Raw genomic sequence first — 21,643 nt, 5'->3', positions numbered from 1 at the left:
AAAAAGGAAGCAGAGCTGAAGAAACTTCTGAGAAATGTAAAAAACAGCTAACTGGACAGGAACTGAACAAGTTATCAAGTGTTATGGGAAGAGGCTGGTTCCTACAGGTATGTCCCATGCAGCCTTTCTGTTTATAAAGTATGTATCAGCACTCCAGTAATCAGGCCTGGACATTTGGGGTTGGAACTAGGTGATCTTTGAGTCCCTTCCAACCCAAGGCATTCTATGATTCAAGTTATTCTATTAGGATTAAGCTACTGGACATGAGAAAGCATATACTTTAACAGTGTCTGTAAATGAAAGGCATCATGGAGTTGAGAAATTGCACATCTTTGTTACATAACAGCACAACTAAAAACAAATAATGTATTACTTCATATGGCCATCTCCAGAATTTCATCAAGACCAATTTCATGCTCAAAATCTCACTAGCCTTTGCCTGCTATCACATAGAGAAAAGGGAAATTAGTGCACTCTTTTTCATTTTTCAGAACAAAAGCACAAGCTTTGAAGCGCTGCCTTTGTGAAAGAAACAGTTGTGGCCTGCTAAAACAAGCAGTACTGAAAAGGTTAACTAATTTGGTTTCCTTGATAAGTTTATCTATGATCAGAACTGAGTCATACAGAAAATACTCCTACAAGATTTGACCTTTTACTTGTATCCCACACTGAGATAATATTATACTTAAAATGGATATCAATAAGAACTTTGTTTTAAAAACTATATTTAAAATAAATTACTTTTAAATAACAGAAACTGTTTTCAATTAGCCCTGTTAAAGGAAATCAACTAGAAAGTTATGTATGCTTTTTTATTTTCTTTATATAAATTATACCCAGGAGTCCTATGATAGCAGCACTATACAAACTATGCACTACCTTTATATTTATTTCTTATCAAAATAAACTTAACAAATTAGATTTGTTTTTACAGCACTTTATATCCAATAATGACAATGTTGTATTGGTCCCAGGATAAAAACAATGAAAGTAGCAGCTGAATGGTATTTTTATTAAGAGTTAACAAAAATGTCCTGTGCAAACACAGTGTATAAAGAAAATTAATTCCATAATTCCTTATGATGAAGGCGTCCCTCTCTTTTTTCTTTTTTTCTCACAATATCAATCTCATTTGGAAAGATCATTTTAAGGGGAAAACTGTAAGTTTTAACATGACTTACTCAGCAAAATGATATAGCTGAACTTAAACATTGCTGACTGCTACGATTTAATATTAGGACCTGGCAAATGTTATGATAACTTAATACTTTTTAAAAGAAAACTTGTTTGTTACTGAAGATTTTGGGAGCTCAGAAGAAATATAATCTAAAAAAATAACACAGCTAAAGATCCAAAGAGAGGTCTCTTCTTTTTCCCATTTTTTCCATTTCCTTTACCTTGAGCTGGTTCCTCCATGCGAGCACATTTAAAGGCCTTTTACTGGTGGCAGATTCAAATATCTCTGAGATATTCACCATACAAATTCAGCAAGAGTCCAGGTTTTCCTCCAGCAGTGGAAAAATGGCAGGGCTAATAGTCTGGGGTTTGTTACTAAAAATGAGTCCTCACACCAAAAAAATAAAAATAAAAAAATAAAAAAATTAAAAAAACATTGTTTAGAACATGTGGTTTGCTGCTATTAAGTTAACAGTGGAAAATCTCATTACTTTTAATTTTATTTTGTGGTGGGATTGTTTTGTAGACTGTGGCAGATTTTCTCTTAAGTAGAGCCTCTCCTCCTACCTTGCAAGCAGCTCTTTGCACAGCTCGCCTCAGTGTTTCAGGTCAAAGTGTTGAATTAAAAAAAGAAAACAGATGTTTCCCCATGTGTGCCTCTCATGTGCCATCCTCTCCAGCTCTTGCTCTGACAGAGGAGTGTTCCAAAGAAGACCCTGGGCTGAGGGTGTTCTCCATGCAATGCTAAGAACATATCTGTTCCTATTGAAAGCTCCAAAGGGGCAAATAAGGCATCGGACCAATCCTGATGTCACCTCTATGCAGCAAGCCCTGTGAAGAAGCAAGGTGTAACATGGGTGGATGAAACTGGAGCTCAAAGTGGCCAGAGTAGAAAAGAGAAGATTCTAATTGCAATTGCAGATTGTCATTGTAATTGGATTTCTTGTCAAAGTTCGGAAGCCTCTCATCTGATTTCTGACTTTGGATTGAAGCTACAATTATTTATGAGAATAGAGGACCAAATGTGCAATTTGAGGTGAAAATATTGCCAAGGCAGAAGCCTTGCTCAGAGCTTAAAAGCTTCTATATACAAACATATATATATATCCTACTTATTGTGACTCAAATCTGAAACTATTATGGTTTAAAATATCAAGTGAGATTCAGGGTCACATAATATTTGCTTTCCATCAACAGCCCAGTGGATTCCCCTGTAACATATGCTTGCACATGACAAGGCTCACTCTCGTGCAGAGGTGAGCCATTACATTGTAAATTCCATTTGCAATACAATCCTTACGTAACTCAGCTTGTGTATTTCCAGATAGCCTTTTATTTTCAAGTTCAGCCATTCCCCTGGCACTCAGCACTTTTCCAGGTCCTGGTTTGTCATGAGAATTTGACATCAGCTTCCTGAATAAACAAAATATATGCACATAAGATCACTGATGATCAGACACTATATTTCTTTTGAACATCTCTCTAGTCCCCACTTCTTAACAAAGCTGCCAGAAACTGAGCTCTGCATTCAGATGATGACTCACCCAGCCCCGCTGCTGCCAGGGTCTCACTTTTCCATCAGTGGTCATTCTGGGAGCTCAAGTCAGTCTCTCAATATTTTTTTGGAAATCAGGGAAGGAAAAGGATCAGCTGCTCAGTGAATACAGGTCTTATGGGGAGTGGCTGAGGAAACTGGGATTGTTTAGACTGGAGAAGAGGAGGCTCAGGAGAGAGCCTTATTGCTCTCTACAACTCCCTGAAAGGAGGTCATGGCAAGGTGGGGGTCAGCCTCTTCTTCCAGACAACAGCAATAGGATGAGAGAGAATGGCCTCAAGTTGCACCAGGGGAGATTCAGGATGGATATTAGGAAGAACTTCTCCCCAGAAAGAGTGGTAAAGCATTGGAACAGGCTGCCCAGGAAGGCACTGTCCCAGGAGGTGTTAAAGAATCATGTAGATGTGGCACTGAGGGACATAGCTAGTGGGTATGATGAGGATGAGTTGGTGGTTGGACTAAATGGTCCTAGAGGTTTTCCAACCTTAATGATTCCATGAAGGGAGGAACTCTGACTAGTCTGAATTCCCAAACACTCAACAGTGCTCGGCTAGAAGTGCCACTGTATGGGCACAGCTCGTATGTTTGCTTCTATCCAGCTGCACTATGATTTTACAAAAAGCTAAAGCAAAGCAGAGGGCTGCTCATTGCTTCATTTTGAATAAGAGTGCCTGGGGAGTAGGCGTCTGATGTTTGCAGTGGCATGAGCACCTGCAGTTTGTGGGCTAGTGTGGAGGAGCAGCAGAAGTTCAGCATCTCTGCAACATCAGGCCTTGAACTAAACACACATGATTTCAAAGATGACTTTCCAGGGGCGCAGTGAGTGGCTGCTGCCATTTCAAGAGTGGGTGCCATTTAGAGCATTATCAGAGGTTTAGGAAATGAATTCAGAGCTGGATATGAAAACATATCGATCATCGCCTTAGAGATGAACAAAAGTTAAATGTGACCAGGCTGAGACAGAAAAACATTCATCTCTTGACAGATGTCCAAAGTACCAGCTGAGACTGAGAGCAAGCACTGAGACGGTGTGATGCTTTGGAGCTGCACTACCCATAGTGAAACCAGCTCAATTTTGACATCTGCTACATGTGCAATTTAAAAGTGAACTTGCAAAATGGGGATTATTTTGAGAGCTAAGTGAAACTAGCTTGTTCAGTCTGTAGAGCTCTTGGGTTCACTTTCTTACGTTTTACTTTGTACAGTTCTATACACCAGGAGTTTTGCTTTGAGTTTTAGGTTGAAACAAAGCAAAACTGATCACAAAGCACTGCATTTTGATTTTTCAGATTGAAATTAGGTCTCACACAGAAATTTTCAAAAGCCAAAGTGCAGAGCATTGGGAGCCTGCGTTTCAGCCCGGTCCGTTTCCAAGCTGTCAGCCTGAGGCTCAGAGCCAAGTTTTCCTTACGTGCACTGATGCTGAGAGCTGCCTTCTCTGTGCAGTCCCACATCCACACAAAACTCCCTAAAACCACCCGATTCTGCAGTTTCTTCCAGGAATAATAGGTGAAGCCATCCCAGCGTTGTCAGATTTAACTAACGTCAAATAGTGCCAAGTTAGTAATTGCTACCTTCAATAGATTTGTTTCTAGCTAAGTCCACGAAAATTATTACAAAAGCACATAAATCCCGAGCTACAGTTAGCACTATTTTCTGCTAGAACGAAAGCCGCATGCTTACCTTTATTATAATAGACATGTCTTGCCAAAAGCAGTAGGGCAGAGTGTCCAAAACACCCTCCTGAAGAAAGCTTTGAAGAAACACCTACTTAAACATACTTTCAGCCTTTATTTTATCCACTTTGCACATTTATTTTCTTAGCAGCCCTCGAGCCCAATGGTTAACACGTTGGATTATCGTTCTTACTGGCCACAGAAAATCATTTCTGTCTCACTTACAACAGAGCTTATTATCATACTTCCATGCTCATCATTTAACTTTCCACTATATTAATAACCCCGGGCCGGTTTTACCCAGCGAGCAACCTAAACCTTCTGACTTTGACAGAAACTTTGTGTGCTTATTTCTCTTTCTAACCATCAAAGAAGGTCACTGAACTACCCTAGGTATCAGCATTTTTCCTGTGTGATTCACTCACACCAAGCAAACCCTCTAGACCAACATTTCTTCCGTTTCTGAATTTGTACTTAACCAATAGGATCAACAGGCCCCCTTCTCCGTGGGTGGTGATAATGTCAGTACACCACTGCCCAAATAACCTTTCTCTATAGGGAAATGCTAACATTTAATTCTTTAAATTTAAACCACATGTATTTTGGTCTCATAACCGTACTCTGCATTAACTGCCTTTTGTTATTAATTTGTATCACTAAAAACCCTAATGAAACCGGTTATTTAAATTGGAAATGTTAAGTGCAGTAGACATCTAAAATTTGGGTATGAGCTATAATACATCAAAATATTTAAATAGTAACTAAATATTTTACCTAACCATTGTAAACACATTTGCAGAATTAATAATGACACAGCCCTGCGTATGTTCAATGTAAAGCCACGTCTCCAAAGAGCTGTTCTCTTCAGTCCTTTGCAGGGAACATAAGCAACAGCCAGAGAGGCTTTTGAATGGTTTCTATCAGTTACCTTCATCTTACCCAGAAACAAAAAGTGCCATTTAAGTACTGCGTATGTGAGACCTCCGCTAAGGAGAATAAATTACGTGTGAGTTGGCCACATGCTATTTTCCTCCTGGTGTTCTCTGAAAGAGACACTGCCACTGTATACAGTCCTTACAAACATTGCCGTGGGGTGACCACAAACACACAGCTGCCAGCACAGTGCAAATACTGACATTTGGGACCAGGACTCAGGGACTCTTATTCAGACAACAGGAAAACGAGATAATTCCTCAGCAAAATGTAACACAATTGAAAATGTTTAAAAAAAAAAAAAAAGAAAAGAAAAGAACAAACAGTCAAATTAGGTCTTAAAAATTCGTGGGGAGGAGGGTAAATTTTTAAATTTCTTCAGTATTAACACATGATCTAGATAATGGTTGCATCGCCCTCTGCTTACAGTTATTATTCTAATTACATGTTTCGTGTCTCAGCATAAAGACTTAGAAAACCTTAAACTGCCGATCACAGAGTTTCGATACCAGTCCATTATTTTTTGAATTGCCTTTTTCAAAGCATCCGCTGCCTCCCAGGTGCAGATTTACACCATCTTCTTTGTTTTTTAAATAGGAATTCTGTAACTCATTCCACAAGCCAAACAGTTCACTACTGCAGAATCTTCTTCTGGACCAAAATCACTGAATCATAGAATCATAGAATTGCTCCGGTTGAAAAAGATGTTCAAAACCATCGAGTCCAACCATGACGTAACCATACTACCCTAACTCTAACAACTCTCCACTACATCACGTCCCTGAGCACCGCATCCAAATGGTTTTTAAACACATCCAGGGATGGTGACTCAACCACCTCCCCAGGAAGCCTATTCCATTGCTTAACAACCCTTTCTGTAAAGAAATGTTTCCTGATATCCAACCTAAATCTTCCCTGGCTCAACTTGAAGCCCATCTTTCCCTATTCTGTCTTGGAGAGCTCACTGGGGCTGGTAAATCATACAAAAAACAGCAGTCATTGAAAGTGGCTGCAGTAACAAGAGGCATCCTTGGGGCTTGGTCACCGATTTCAGGATGCTTAGGTTGCAGCTCTCCATGGCTTCCTATAATTCTTTCCCATCTCACAGTTTTTCGGTTATATAATTCCCAGTCCATAAAATGCTGTTGCACACTCTGGGATTTGGTAAAAATGTTCAAAATACCATTGCTCCCTTCTAAAGAGACAAACCAGTCCTGGTTCTCTGTAGGAGTGTTCCTGTACCTTCCTCCTGCTCAGACTGCTGGCATGAGTGATGCGAGGAGAATGTTTGTTTCTCATCTCACACAACCACTGCTGCTGTGCCTGGGGGTTCATCCTGGAAAAGAATCATACAGACTCAGTAAAGAAAAAAAGACTGAACAAGAATAATTTTTCTGCTTCATTTGCAAATTATAGAATTAATATTTACACGATTAAACCCGATTTCCTGATTGCTTTGTGGGTCACCCTACACCATGCTATTTTCTGTAACAATTTGACTTTTAAACTTCTGCAACAATAATCCAAATTCCTGTCGATCATAATGCTACTGACCGACAAAAAACAGTTCATGGGAAAGTTTTATCTGCCTATACAATCCTCATTGATTGCCTGTAGTGAATTTCACACACAGTTTGCTACCCTCTCACAATTTTAGCTTCATTATGAGTTATAGATTTATGCACTATGTTGTTTTTATATGTTATATTCTAGAAGAACATTCAGTTCAGCATTGTACAATGCCCATATAACCACACCAACTAATATATTCAAGGTTTTTAACTTCCCTCCTATTCAGCAGACCATCAAAAATGAACCTGATTAACATAGCTTTGTAATTACTGCATGTATTTCTCTAACTCTGTGTAGCTGAGTGCCTGGTACCTGAAGTTACCACTTTCTTCATCAATATTAGTTTGCTGCATCATGCCCCAATCTGAGGAATTATGCTTACTTTTTCCAGACTCCCAACACTGTTGAACCTCCAACCACTGTATTCTTGCTGGGAAGCCCCATTTTCTCAGTCAGAGCCTGCACGCATCATCTGCAAGGGAAAGATGGACTGTTCAGTGCCCCAAGCCCTGAGCCTCACAGCTGTCTTCTTGTGCTCTCCCGCAGCATCAGCATCTCCCCACCCGCATACGGGTTCAGCTCAGACACCTTAATTCAAAACAGACCTTTGATGGCATCCTGTTAAACACAATAACCCTCTACTTGCTAGATACGGAATTACTTTCCTGCCCCTACTCCTTGTTAAACATGGATAAAACACCTTAGGTGGAATTACTTTCACAGCTGTGCCACCTTTGACTTTGTTAAGCCTTTATAAAGGTGTATTGCTGGTTTTTTTTTTTTACAGTGTTCTTCTCCAGCTGTATCAAAGTTCAGATGCCCACAGGAAGGTACCCAATGCCCTCTGGAGCAACCCAGAGTATCTGCAGCACCTGTAGTGGGTTGACAATGACAGCGTGGGACCTACAGGAGATCTGCACCACTGAACTGTCAGCAAGAGGCCAGCTGGGATTCCCCAGGGGCTCCAAAGCGACACAGGGCAATGCTTAGGCACATGCATTTCTTCCAAAATTAACACAATGAAGTATAAAATAAAGGCAAAAAAGTAACTAAACAAAAATTAATATGATCGCTTAACTAAAAGCTGGGAAAATAATACTCCAAAGATATAATTTCACTTTGATATGCAGAATAAATCCCATACCTACCTGTATAAAAGCCAGTTGTAGATAATTGCTGCAAATCATCCAGGTCCCATAAAAATAAAGCGCATAATGGAATAGCTAAATTCACTGCACTTTGATGCTCTTTTTACTTCATATTTTAGAAGACTGATACATTTTTAAAGTTAAATACTGAAAACAATAATTGCTTTGAACTATTCTAGAGTGAACTTTTTTAATTCTAAGTACATATGCTATTTTTTCTCATTCAGCAACAGTGTTTTATACTGTCCAAAAGAAAAGCATTGTGACATTTGTATTTAAATAATTTATTGAAAAAGATATGGACGCCTACGGCACAATTATTTCCCATCACTTCATAGTAAGTCCAAATTTTGAAAACATAAAATTAATTCACATCATAATGTATTCCTCAGAGCCAAACCTTGGAGATTGTTCTCATCTTTCCCCTGGATAAATTCCTTCCAGTACCTAAAGGGAGACTGCAGGAAAGCTGGGGAGGGAGACTGTAGTGATAGGACAATGGATAATGCCTTTAAAAAAGGGGCATAAAAGAGGGGAGATTTAGATTAGACATTGGGAAGAAATTCTTCACTATGAGGGTAGTGAGGCACTGCCACAGCTGTGGGTGCCCCATTCCTGGAGGCACTCAAGGCTGGGTTGCATGGGGCCCTGGGCAGCCTGAGCTGCTGGCTGGCACTGCCCATGGCAAGGGGCTGGGATTGGGTGGGCTTTAAGGTCCCTTCCAACACAAGCCATTCTGTGATACTATGAAATTTAGGCTGAAAGACAGAGCTATTTATATTCAGAACTATTTATAATCATCAGAGCTGTAATGGGTTGGAACAAACCTCGAGTGGAATACAAGGTTGGGCAGTACACCTCCTGCATGGATTTTTCAGCAAGTTTGGTTTTAACAGCCAGAAGACCAGACTCAGCAGACCTGGAGTCCTCAAGCAATAAGCAGTGATGTCTTGATTCTTCATAATTCTGGCACAGCTTTCTCAGTGTTGTTATCAAAATTATGCTCTTTATATTAAAGGAATCTGCATCTAATAACCAGGTGAACACTTAAGAGGTGACATAACTCTCATTTTAATAGGCATCAAAATGATTGCGTGATTCTCAAGTTTTATTTATAAAGTAGAAAGTGAAACTCTACTGTTCTTTACTTCAGACTCAATCTGAAGCAATTCTGCTGATTTCAGTTGCTTCAGTGAGTTTACTTCAAGCTTTTATCAAAGTAAATGAGATTTGCATTCATCACCTTATTCTGTATGCCCTTTGGGGGAACTAAAGCCCAAAGCCCATCATAAAAACTGATGATTATCACTACTTGATAGTCATCATGGGAGGAGAGTTCACAGTGGTGAAGGTGACACATGCAACTGCAAAAGGCAGGAGACATCATTAACCAGGCATTGGTTTGCTTCAACCATCCTCTGCCCTCTGTTCGTTATATGGCAGGGTTACGCAGTGCAAAGATTCTGAGAAAATATTCTCACAGTCTGCTTCAACGTAGACCAGCCAACTTTGTCTTGGTTTTTATTTGGAGTAACGTATCCTTCAAAAGCTTTATTTTAAAGCAAACTTTTTTTTTTTTTTTTCTGTCACGGCCAAATTCTCCACTTCTGGGATTCACAATATTTTCCTTTTTCCAGAATGACACCTGCTGGTGGGAGAAGCATGGATGAATTACAGATATTCTGTGATTCAATAGCAGCTAACCTAACCATACTCTCTGAGCGTGCTCATCACCTGTGTCCAGTAAACTCTTGATAATAAAGATCTGGAAATGTAAGGATACTATAAGGAGCATGTTGTAGAAGCAACATAGTTTTCAAATCTGATTTAATATTTGCTCTTATTAAATCACTAAGATACCATCCACCAAAGCGTTGCTTCAGTGGTGTTTCAGTGTCATATCCTAGTACTATTTTGGGAAGCCCTCAGCATGGATATGTCAAATTGAGGTGAAAGCCTGAACGAAATCCTTCCTATCCTATGCAAAAAGCTGCTGTGCTGCTTCAGACCTTTCAGTGTGAGTAAAACCAGCTGCTAACGCTATTATTGGTGCTTAACACTCCAGAAGATTAGCATCTCAAAGAGAAGCATTATGCACATGTCCCTCAACTGGTATACGAGGACATAGCTAGGAGAGACAGAAAGCAAGCTGTACCTTTGCCAAAACGATGACAAATGCTCCTCAATATGCCAGGCAGCATTAGGATCTGTAATGGATTTCTGTACCCACAGCACCTCTAATGTCTGGGGCTGCTGGAGAAGATTCCAGCTATAATGGAGCCGGACTTGAGCTTTTCATGCTTTCAGCACATTCACAGCAATATTTCCAAAAGTGATTTCCAATGCTCGAAACATCCTCACTGTGGATGCACAATTTTATCTCCTTTTTCTGAGACGCTAACTACCCAAAATCCCCTGTGATGGCAAGCTAAAGTGGAGGTGCCCAGGACCCTGAAGAAAACATATATATTGGACTACGAAAAATCTAGAAATCTGAATTATTGAAGCTACTCTCAGATAATTGCAGACAGTAACTTGTGGTCATGTACTAAATCATATTTTGAGACCTGTATGATTTGAGCCCAACTTATGAAGAAATATTTGTGAAAAAAATGTCCAACTAAAAAGAAAACAGTATCAGAAATTAAATTCAGAACTAGAATTCAATGAATTCTTTTGAATTATTTGCAAGGCAAATGTAGAATCATAGAATGGTTTGGGTTGGAAGGGACCTTAAAGGTCATCTAGTTCCAATCCCCTGCTATAGGCAGGGACACCTCCCTCTAGACCAGGTTGCTCAAAGCCCCATCCAGCCTGGCCTTGAATGCTTCCAGGGAGGGGGCATCCACAGCCTCTCTGGGCAACCTGTCCCAGTATCTCTCCAACCTCACAGTAAAGAATTCTTCCTAATATCTAGCCTAATTCTACCTCTTCCAATTTAAAGCCATTTCCACTTGTTCTATTGCTCCATGCCCCTATAAAAAGTCCCTCCCCAGCTTTCCTGTAAGCCTTCAGGTACTGGAAGGCTGCTATAAAATCCCCCTGCAGCCTTCTCTTCTCCATGCTGAACAGCCCCAGCTCTCTCAGCCTGTCCTTGTAGGAGAGGTGCTCCAGCCCTCTGATCACCTTCCTGGCCCTCCTCTGGCCCTGCTCCAACAGCTCCATGTCCTTCTTATGCTGGGGTCCCCAAAACTGGACACACATTCAAGTGTGTTCCTCTTGAGTAAATCATTAAAATATAGGTAATGTTATGGCATACCTCATCACAATGCCAGAAGGCAAATTCTGTGCTGATTAGAGAATTAGAATGCAACTTAGGAGCTTTGGCTTGGATTCCTGGATTTGTCACTGGCCTCCTATATAACTCTGAGCGGACAGCTTCACATCTCTGTTCCTCCAGTTCTTCCATCTGTGAAAAGACAATAACATTTTTATGTTTTATGATTTATGAAGATAGTTATGTGACGGATTTCCAAAGATTACTTTTATTTTGGAAAATGCAAGCACATGAAAAAAGGGGTATATTGCTGTAAACTCACTGGATAATAGGAGACACATGAGGCTGTTTGCTTCAACAGATACTTCAGAGATAGAGTTTCTTCAGACGTATTCCTTGTAAAATTCATCATGTCCAGCCAATGGTTGCACATACTTCTGGTTTTAGAGCCCTTGTTTGCCATGGCAAATGAAATACATGCATGTTATAGAAACAGCCCAGAATTCAAATAAGCCTCTGCAAAAGGATGAGAGCTCTGAATTTGGTCAAATTTTCCTGCTCTCTTAACTCAGCCTATTGAACTCACACTGAATGGAATAACCTTACCGTTGGAACCCCTTCCACATCCTTATCCTTCTATTCTACCTAAGACATTCTGAACTTCTACCGTCAGTAGTCACCAAGTTACCAAGTATTTGTCCCAGAAGGACAAACGCTACGTAACTGGACATTACTTACCTATCACCAACCTGAACAGCAGTGCCTCTGCACAGAGGAAGTAAGAATGCTCCAGAGCATTGCATATATTTGTATTTCTCTTCTTTATTGCCTTTTTTTCCCCTTTCTATTCTCTCTCACTTTCTTTCATTTGGGTTCTTTGCCATCTTATAACCCTACCCTGAGCACCAGAATGACAGTTATTGATTCTCCATCTGAAAACATATACTTTCAGCAGAAGCATCATATATTTTAAACTCTGTTAAGAGAAAAACAGGTAATCCACGCTGTAGTCTGAATCCACACAGGACCACTAAACACTGCACACTGTGCAGGATGTAATATCAATTCATGGAGAGAAAAATACATAACAACCTCACCCAAACTAACTGCAGGTAAATTCAATTAGAGAATTGCACCTTCACTTCTCCCCACTTCCTCTCTTTCTACTTCACTACTTCTCTCCCTTCTCCGCAGAGAAAAAGAAATATTAAATACTTTGCTGTACCACAGCAAATTCTGCACTGAGATCCAGAGAGGTTAGATTTACAATATGTCCTTTTTCCATTAAATCAAAAAGTTCCAGATTTGCATGTCATTTTCACACTTTTTTTTTTCCAAAATTGATTATTTCAATACTTCTTTCTATTTACTAAGTACATTTTTTTTCCTCCAAGATCTGTTTTGAAGACTTGCGCCCTTGATCTTTTTACCCAGATTAACAAACCTGCTCTTGTCGCAGTGACTCTTCCTTTCTTGTAAGACACTCAGGCATGTGGTTTCATACACCTATTTTGTCTGAATTCTGGATTAACATCTACCCCACTCCACTGACTTGAGTATCCAGACTTTGCCCTATTTTTTCATCATTTTAGCCTGGAGGTCCAACGCAGATTCTATTTCATCTTACCCCTGCCTTCAGTGCAGAGCAGCCTTCCCCTCTTCCTCAGTGTTTTCTAGATGAAGAAGCTTTTGCTATTTCCTTCCATTGGTTCTTACTTCATTCCTACTCATCCTGCTCTCTGACTCATCACTTTCTTTGTCGATTCCTCTTCTGTCTTTGCACTACCTACAGATGTATTTTCACTGGTGATTGCCCATCAAATTAAATAAGGTGCTCTCACCATTACCATTTTTTCCTTTGTTTTGTATACACATTCTGGATAGTTTTTACACTTGAGGGAAAAAAAGAAATAGCCTCTGCAGTTCAGCTCCTTGATTCTTCTTAATGCGGATGACTTCAACAGTTAATTCATGTAGCTTATCAAAACTTTTTATCTTCAAAATAAGGAACCTTAACTACAGTTCTGCCTCTATTTAGTCTTCTATTTAATGCAAATGCAATAGGCTTGTGAGTATTTGTTTCCAACTTCCTTATATGTTGTTTTTTCTTTTCTTTTTTTCATGGTCTTCATCAAAAGTAAATCTAAAATAGGTTCAGTTGAGAAGTCATTTGGTTACCTACTCTATCTATAGGTACATGGGCCCTACCTTGAGAAGTAAGGCCCTACTTCTGCATGTCTTTCACTAGAGATCACAGAATGAATCATAGAATCATAGAAAGGCCTGAGTTGAAAAAGACCACAATGATCATCTAGTTTCAATCCCCCTGCCATGGGCAGGGTAGCCAACTTCTAGACCAGGCTGTCCAGAGCCACATCCAGCCTGGTCTTGAAATACAGAGATACATGTCTGTGTGAGATACAGATGAGAAACATCTAGGAAATACAAATCTTCCCAAAATATGTCATTTCCATTTGTATTTATTCGTCTAATTATACTATTTGCGACCTGATGATAAGGATGGAATGAGAGCTGCAGCATCGATCCAGAATGATCCCTACTTGTTCTAACTAATGTTTCTCAAAGGAATGTTAACACAAATTTTGTGTTCAGCCAGCAACAAGTCCGTTCTTTTATTTTTTTTTCTGAGGGACAATTTGAGACAAATTATTTTTTTCTTTTAGAAAGCCAGTATATAAAATTTTCAACTCCCAAAGCAAACGTATCATTAGATAGCACAAAACCTAGGTCTGCTGGACTCCTGGCTGCCCTAACACTGGTGTACTTCAAAAAAAGCAGCTGCCCAGCAGTGAGGAAGCCTCAGAGCTGGATATCTGAAAGGGGTAACAAGTCTGAGAATCTGGGAGGCCTGGAGGGGAGAACCAGGTAGGTTTGAGCCCCCACCAGCCTGGGAGGAGGGAGCTGGAGAGCTGCAAGCCCTCTCCACAGATATGGAGGGAGCTGGCTGAGCTGAGGCAAAATTATTCCTTTCTAATGGTGTTCTGTTCTAATAGATTGGAGCCCACCCTAAAAGTGAGCTCTCCCACCGTCACGTCCCATTGCACCTTTGCTCAGAGCATCTCAGAGGCTGGCCCAGCAGGGACCCAAATGCCCCCATCTGCTCCTCTGGGGTTTCACTGCCATACCTTGGAACATTAAAGTGGCCATTTCCAGCCCTTTCCCACTGGGAACTTTTTGACACTGCTCTTCCCTACAGAGCAATAGCATTTCCAGTTACCACTAAAATATGTAAAACTTTCACAAGCATTAAAAATGTGAAGCAAGAGCAGCATTTCAGCCACCAGATGAGTAATACCTCTGAAGAAGACTTAACAAAAAGTTTGTGGGAATTTTTGTCCAGCTTTATTTACTGCTACAAATTGCTTACCAGACCGAGCCTGTTCAGACTGCTGTGCTTGTTACACCAGCAGAAAAACAGCTTTAACTCTGCAAGCCCTTTTTTTCTTGCAGTGTACTTTCACTCACTTTCACTAACACGATACAAAAATGATGCCTTGGGATTACAATTGCGTGATGGAAACTTTTTACTACACTTCAGTGAACCTTAAGGGAAAACACATACATATATATACTGTGGATATTATGTGGATTTCCAGGAACCCTGTCAAAATTATCTCATGAAACGTTAAAAAAAAAAAAAAGACAACTAGAAAGAAAACTGCTTCATTAACTTCTTCCATTACTCACACCAACGGGTAGATGTAAGACCAAAACTAAAAGCATTATTTTCAAAAGCCTTTTGAAAATGTGGCTGGGTTTCCTACCCTCTTACCTCTGTGAGCCATGCAGAGAATGAGTAGTCCGTGATCTTCTGAGCATCAAAACACCACCTAAAGCAGCAATGTAATTCCAGATTACGTCCAAAATGTCGAATTGTTTAATCCATGCACAAACCACAGTGTACTTTGTTATACATCTGGGAAAAAAAAAAATAAAAAAGAAAGAGAAAGAAAGAAAAAAAAAATTAGGGTATGATGAAACAGAAAACTCTCTTTGTGGTTTTTTGTATATCATCCTTGCCACTTTCATAATTAGAGGACATAAGCTACCATTAAAGTCAATTGCAAAGTTCTCGTTGACTTCAGTAGATGTAAACCAGGCATTAATATTATGCTTTTCAGTTTTCTTGAGGTTTAAACACCCCATAAAATAAATTTACAGATGAACTAGTAAATGTACACTTACAAAGAAACCTCCTAAGGAGTCCCTGAAGCCATATTTTTAAATGCTGCTATTCATTTGGTTTCTATCGACCAGATTAAGGGACTGTCAAACAAGGGTGCATAGATCAAGAGCTGCAATAAGAAATGCTGAAAATACACTCCAGCAGTCTAATCTCAAAAATATCATTTGACGTACTTGACAAAATGGACTTAGAAGAGGGTTTCATGTTATGTGACATGTTTCACGAGTACAGAAAACCCTATCTATTTATTTATCTGCCTATCCATTTCACTGATCTGTAAATGAAAACATGTACAGTAGACGCAGCAATTTTTTATTTTTTTTTTTCCAGGAACCCTTTCAAAACCACTCACATAAAAATACAAGAAAAGTTAATTGAGAATGAGAGTCTAACTGATGAGAAGTCAGAAACACTACCATCCGGAGCTGACATTTTCTTCTATACAACTATGTGCCCATTGGGCATAATTTTTGATCTTGCAGACTTTCCACATGTAAAACTCCAATTGACTTCAGTGCAAATGAATGAACTGCAGGATCTAATTAAGCCTGATGAGGTCTGAAAAACAATCTTATACAGTGCCTGAACATTTCCATGAATTACAAAGATTTTCAAGATACTTTGCCTAGCTCATTGCCAAATAAGCATCTGCAAATATTTAGAAGGATAATGTGTAAACATAAGGTGAGCATTAGATGATAAGCAGATATAAGGAGCTAACAGTTACCTGAACTGACTTGATGAAGGCTTTATTAATGGAACATCATACGTGACATTACCATACAAAGAGTGGTGACTGATGGATGACATTTGCATAATAATCTTGCACTACTGGCACAAGCAGAAAGGCCCTTTTGACAATTAATAACCACTTGGGAAATGTTTGCCTATTACCACACAGAAGCATGGTAGCAGAGGCAGGGATATTGTCCAGCTTTCCAGGGTAGAATTCAACCTCAACTGGAAGACCTTGTTTTCTTTTTCTACCACATCCTGATTCATTCAGGAAAATTCAGCTTCTCTACATGTGAGCTGGAGTTCTGCAGTTGCCATCCATCAATTCTGCTCAGTGCTGATACATCTCCAAAGCAGATACATACTAGATGTATGGCCAAAACCATATGAGAATAGACAGCATACTCACAAAAATCAAGTCAGTGTTACAGTGCAAACACGTTTTGAAAGCAAAACAAAGCTGCAGAAATCAGTCTTTTATTCTTAATTTATGTAAACTGATTCTTGTAAATTCAGTGTTAACATGGCATTCTCCATATACCTGCTGTTACAAAACGAATGAACCTCGCCTGTGCTGCGTTCAGATGTGGAGTATTCAGTACAGAAGAGACATGGAACTGTTGGAGCACATCCAGAGGAGGGCCACAAAAATGATCCAAGGCATGGAACACCTCTTCTATGAGGACAGGCTGAGAGAGCTGAGGCTGTTCAGCATAAGGGCTCTGAGGTGATCCGAGAGCAGCCTTTCAGTATTTAAAGGGGGCTGTAAGAAAGAAGGGGACAGACTCTTCAGCAGGGTTTGTTGTGATAGGACAAGGGGAAATAGCTTCAAACTAAAAGAGGAGAAATTTAGACTGGATGTAAGAAAGAAGTTATTTGCATCAGGGGTGGTGAGGTGCTAGAACAAGTTGCCCAGAGAGGTGGTGGATGCCCCATCCATCCAAGGTCAGGCTGGATGGGCCTCTGAGCACCGGATGGAGCTGTAGGTGCCCCTGTTCATTGCAGGGGAGCTGGACCAGATGGCCTTTAAGGGTCCATTCCAACTCAAACGATTCTATGATTCTAAGACTATTTCCACTACGTGGCATCATACCCACAGAGACCCATCATTGGGATGGTGTTCTCAGGCCCACACAGACTGACAGAGAGACTGATGGGAAAGAATCACAGAATGATGGTCTAACTGAAATTGGGAAGGACCTTAGGAATCCATGTGATCCATGCCCCAGTCATAACAGGACTAATGTCTACATTATGTTTGGCTCCCAAGACCTTCTTGGCCATTCTCTATGTCCATTCAGGAAAGTGGCAAAGAAACCGTGCTGGAGGCTGGCCACAAATGATAAAATTTGAGAGCTCCACATTTCCCTTAAGGGCAACAGGGACAGGCTGCAGGTCCAAGTAAAGGCCAGAGGCAATACCAGAGGAGTCACTTCCAGCCTAGCCACTGGTGCACCCAGCTGGTGACTGCTCAGCCACTCTGTGAGGATGATGTATGGAAAGTCTGAGCATGGGAAGGAGCTGTGTGAGGCAGAGAAGATGAAATCTCTGGAAATATTTGCTGTTAGGTCTTAGTAAATCTCTATGGAATATTTGGTAACTGTGTTTTTTTCCACTTCTTGAAACAGTCGACCAAATTTGAAAAGCTTTGTGGAGATGGCAGAAGACATATGCCTGATTCAAAGGAAGAGAAAGATCTGTCTTTGCTCTGAAACTTCTTAAAACTCAGGGTTGCATTATTATTATTTCTTTTTTCTTAAGTAGAATAACAACATGGGTGTTTTTGTTGTTGCCTTTTTTTTTTTTTTTTTTTACCAGCCTTCTTATAAGAAGTTAAATCACTTATCACTATGGCTAATACTTTAAAAAAAAATTCTAGAGAATGACATCCCATATAAATATATTTGACCCAAATGTGAGTTTGGCTAAGTTCTAAACTGAGAACAGAATCTTATAGCAGAAAACATTAGGAAAACTTCCTCAGGGGCAGAGCTGCCCATCCTGCCTGCAATACTGTTTATTAAGCACTTTGGAATCCGTAGACATGAACAGAACCATGTAACCAAAGCTTCTGGCCTGCATTGCCCCACTCCCTCTTTCTGCTGCAGTAACTTACTGTTAATTATTGTTATGAACCACAGCTGGCTGGTGGGAGCACCAGGCAAGCATGCTTTCCTCTGGAACTAAACTCCGGGAAAAGAAAAAAATTCTGAATATGCATTGCATCAGGATTAAAGACAAATTGTGAAGTTTGCTTCCAGAGCAAATGCTGCTGCATTCAAAGCCTATTAAGGTACAGGGGAGGGAGTGCCAAAGGACGAGAGCACTCCGCAAATACAGCTGCAATTCCATGAAGTCAGAGCAAGCAGCCCACAAGATGAAGTAAGTAAGGGATGCAGTGTAACAGCCCACAAAACACAAACGGATCTTGCTGTTTAAACTATTTAGACCATGAGACCCAAAAACTGATGAAATTAAACATAAAAAATACGGCCGTTGTCTTCAGGTCTGGTTTTACTTGCGGATTTTATCTTACAGCTCTAAATCCCAATTGTTAAAATGTTTTCTCTATTGTCATTATTATTAAGGTATTTCTTTTTAGGCTTCCAGTATGGGACATCACTAACTGGCAAGGGATCATGGGCGAACTGTCCATCCTGTGGCAGTGAGCAGAAAGTTTGCTACTGATTTTGGAGATGTGAGATTTTTACCTGCAGGAAATCAAGGTAAGTGGGAAATAATATACATTTTATCCAATTAAAAAGTGAAGCTTATGCATTTTCAGGTTCTCAGCCCACAGACATTTCCTTTTTCTGTCAGAAAAATACAGTTGGGAGGATATGTAATGTCAAGTACAAAAAAGGTGCTGTAACACAGAGAGGGCCAAGGGGGCCAAGGCTGTAAATTCCTTCCATCGACATGGTAATCTGTATTTGTAAAAGGCCAATATTGAGCAGGCAGCGAAAACAGAAATGCATAACCACATCACATTGTTCCACTGCCAAAAACATTCATACTAATTTCCACCATCAAACGCACAGTATGATTACTTAAAGGTTTTTTTTTTAACCAATCCAACTTATAAAAACAAAATCCTCAAGATGGTGTAACTTCACATTTTCATATTCTGTAACATGAATATCCATCAAATTGGCAACAATCCTTACCTTGTGTACAAGCCTCCTTCAGGGTCATTAATGTGGAATCAACTCCTTGCAGTAAGTAAACACTTTTTTTCCTTGGTTTTTATGTTGAAAATTGAAAATTAATCTTGCAAGTCATGTTGAACCAGGAAAACAGGGTTGACAAAGCAAGCACTGTAGTCTGATATCTTTTATTAGGCCAACTTAGAGTTCAAAAATATGCAAGCCTCCTTGACCACACACAAGTTCATGTATGCAGAACTCCAGACTGGACCCATAAAATGGATTAAACTACTTGCTTTGTCACTCCATATATATATATATATATATATATACACAGTATATGTATGTACATATATACAGTATATAATGAACATGCATATACATTTTCAAGGCTTCAGAATAAACTGTTCTTTGATGCAGCTTTAAAATAACAGCTCTGAAGGACTTCTGCTGGTTGGCATGTAACCATGCTATGGGTCAACAGGTTTCATAAAGAAAATTTAGCAGCGCACACAACAAATCCTACTTCTGATTCCTAATGAGTTGTAATTCCTATGCAAAAACTCATGACTTTCACTAACTGCTAAATATTATTAGCAGTTCCTTTCCTTTAATGGTAATAATGAGAATAGCTGGCAATATAGTAATATACTAGGAATAATAATGTAATTCACACAAAGTTTTGTAGGAAGAACAATAAAAAGGTTACTAAACTTACAACTCTAACACTTCAGAATGTTCTATGCAAGTAAAACCCTCTGTAAATGGATATGTCTCTCCTGCACAAGAATTCAAGTGTTTGTAACGTTGCTATGTGCCCACAGCAAGGTGTGTGCATAACCTGCTCACCTCTGCTTTTCCTCCCACAAGCATGTATCAAGATCACCGCCCAGCTCTTCAGCAGCCCTCCATCCAGAGGATGAGTCATCTGCCTGCAGAACAGAAGGGCACTGGTGGGAGATCTATTCCAAAGAACATGCAAAGAATTACAGGAACGAAAGGAATTGCTCTTCTTTCTTCAAGTTCTGGTGACTGGGAAACTCCTTAATGGTGTTTCATTAAAAGGGCAGTCACGTCAGTAAAAGCTAGCTTTGTTAGGACAAAAACTGAAGAAGCAGTGCCCTTCTGCAGTGTCAAACCTCTGTGCTACTATCCTCAGCACTGCTTCCTAAGTGTGAGTATCAGCAATTGCGTGGTATCTCTGCATCCCTCATCTGCTGGAATTCAGCCAGCATGAGCTGTGGCAGCATCCTGTATTCTAGTTGTGCATGCCTTGATAAGGGCTGGTGTATCTAATCTCCTTACATCAAAGGTGGCTCTGATGCAGGCTGGTAACTCATTTTGAGTGCATTTGAGGCCATGGCTAAGTATTTTAAGACTCATTCCTGTACAATAAAGGCTGTTTGTGACCAAAGAGCATCACAGATTTGCTGAAGAGTTTCGTCTACCTCAAGTAATACGTTAATGGTCTGCTAACATTCAAGGATGATCAACATTTTGATCCTCTTACCGGTGAACTGGGTCTTGGGAAAAAAAAATATTGCTAAGTGGATATACTGATTCATAAGAAATCTGAAACCACCTTTAGAATACATTTAAGATGTTGCCTCAGAGTCACCCTATCCACCTGAAAATAATATGGAGGATTAGACATAAAAGCTAGGACTTTATTTATCCGTGAGCTGAGGTAATGGCTACTAAAAATGTGGATTTCATTGACAGATGACTTAGTGAACGTGATGACAGCAGCTCAAACGTGGCTCCATTAAAGATAAAAGTAACATGCTTAAATCTCATGAGAAGGGATTTTTTCTTATTGGTAGAGTATGTATGTCAAGACCTTTAGAAACCTAAGAACCACATAATGAGAAAATAACGAAGAATCAGCACTCATAAGTGTCTGACTGAAGTTCCCACTAAATGGGCTTTGATAGATCATTTTTCTCCTGGCAACAAAGACACCAGAAGGATTGTCTGGATTGTAGCTCTTACTGCAACCTATGATGTAAAAAAACACTTCCTATAGCCAAGTAGAAATCCACAGAGAAGACTTTCTCCCTAGAAATAGCCATGCATTTTTTGCACTTCTAAAGTGAATCTAGTCCAGAGGTATCATCTGAGAACATCAGCACCACCAGAGGCAGAGGAGATGCCAAAACATTACTGGACAAAAATATATTGGGCCATTGTGTTCCTTGAAGACTGTTTAACCAGTAACTGGAAAGATACTGAAGAACTAAAACCAAAAATGAGCTTTTGGTTGTGAGAGCTCAGCCTC

The 21,643-nt window shown here is 39.8% G+C and overlaps 3 long non-coding RNA genes across 22 annotated transcripts in view; all 3 read right to left on the bottom strand.

Moving 5' to 3' along the window:
* Window positions 1-798: 798 nt before the first annotated feature.
* LOC128071632 (uncharacterized) lies at window positions 799-3,225 on the bottom strand. Its single transcript, XR_008201928.1, has 2 exons — window positions 2,721-3,225; window positions 799-2,589 (listed from the first exon to the last, which is right to left on the bottom strand). It is a non-coding gene; the product is annotated as an uncharacterized LOC128071632 (long non-coding RNA).
* Window positions 3,226-5,638: 2,413 nt separating this feature from the next.
* On the bottom strand, window positions 5,639-15,211 carry LOC128071631 (uncharacterized). 3 transcript variants are annotated; one of them, XR_008201925.1, is made up of 5 exons: window positions 15,071-15,211; window positions 11,600-11,793; window positions 11,320-11,469; window positions 7,295-7,384; window positions 5,639-6,676 (listed from the first exon to the last, which is right to left on the bottom strand). It is a non-coding gene; the product is annotated as an uncharacterized LOC128071631 (long non-coding RNA). The 3 variants fall into 3 exon arrangements; XR_008201926.1 differs by having other exon boundaries at window positions 11,600-11,728; XR_008201927.1 differs by lacking the exon at window positions 11,600-11,793.
* Window positions 15,212-16,771: 1,560 nt separating this feature from the next.
* The window catches only part of LOC128071672 (uncharacterized), a 67,826-nt gene continuing 62,954 nt past the window's right edge, over window positions 16,772-21,643 (bottom strand). For 9 of the 18 annotated variants that reach the window (XR_008201957.1, XR_008201958.1, XR_008201938.1 and 6 more), the window contains 2 exons: window positions 20,215-20,327; window positions 16,773-16,982 (listed from right to left, as the gene is read on the bottom strand). This is a non-coding gene — a long non-coding RNA (uncharacterized LOC128071672). Of the gene's footprint in view, window positions 16,983-20,214; window positions 20,328-21,643 lie in introns of all 18 variants that reach the window. The other 9 variants (XR_008201940.1, XR_008201941.1, XR_008201945.1 and 6 more) reach the window with 4 other exon arrangements.

Source organism: Tympanuchus pallidicinctus, unplaced genomic scaffold, assembly GCF_026119805.1.
Source record: "Tympanuchus pallidicinctus isolate F22 unplaced genomic scaffold, pur_lepc_1.0 scaffold6, whole genome shotgun sequence".
Taxonomy (NCBI): domain Eukaryota; kingdom Metazoa; phylum Chordata; class Aves; order Galliformes; family Phasianidae; genus Tympanuchus; species Tympanuchus pallidicinctus.
The sequence above is the reverse complement of the archived record's forward strand: the minus strand, read 5'-3'. Positions and strand labels throughout refer to the sequence as shown.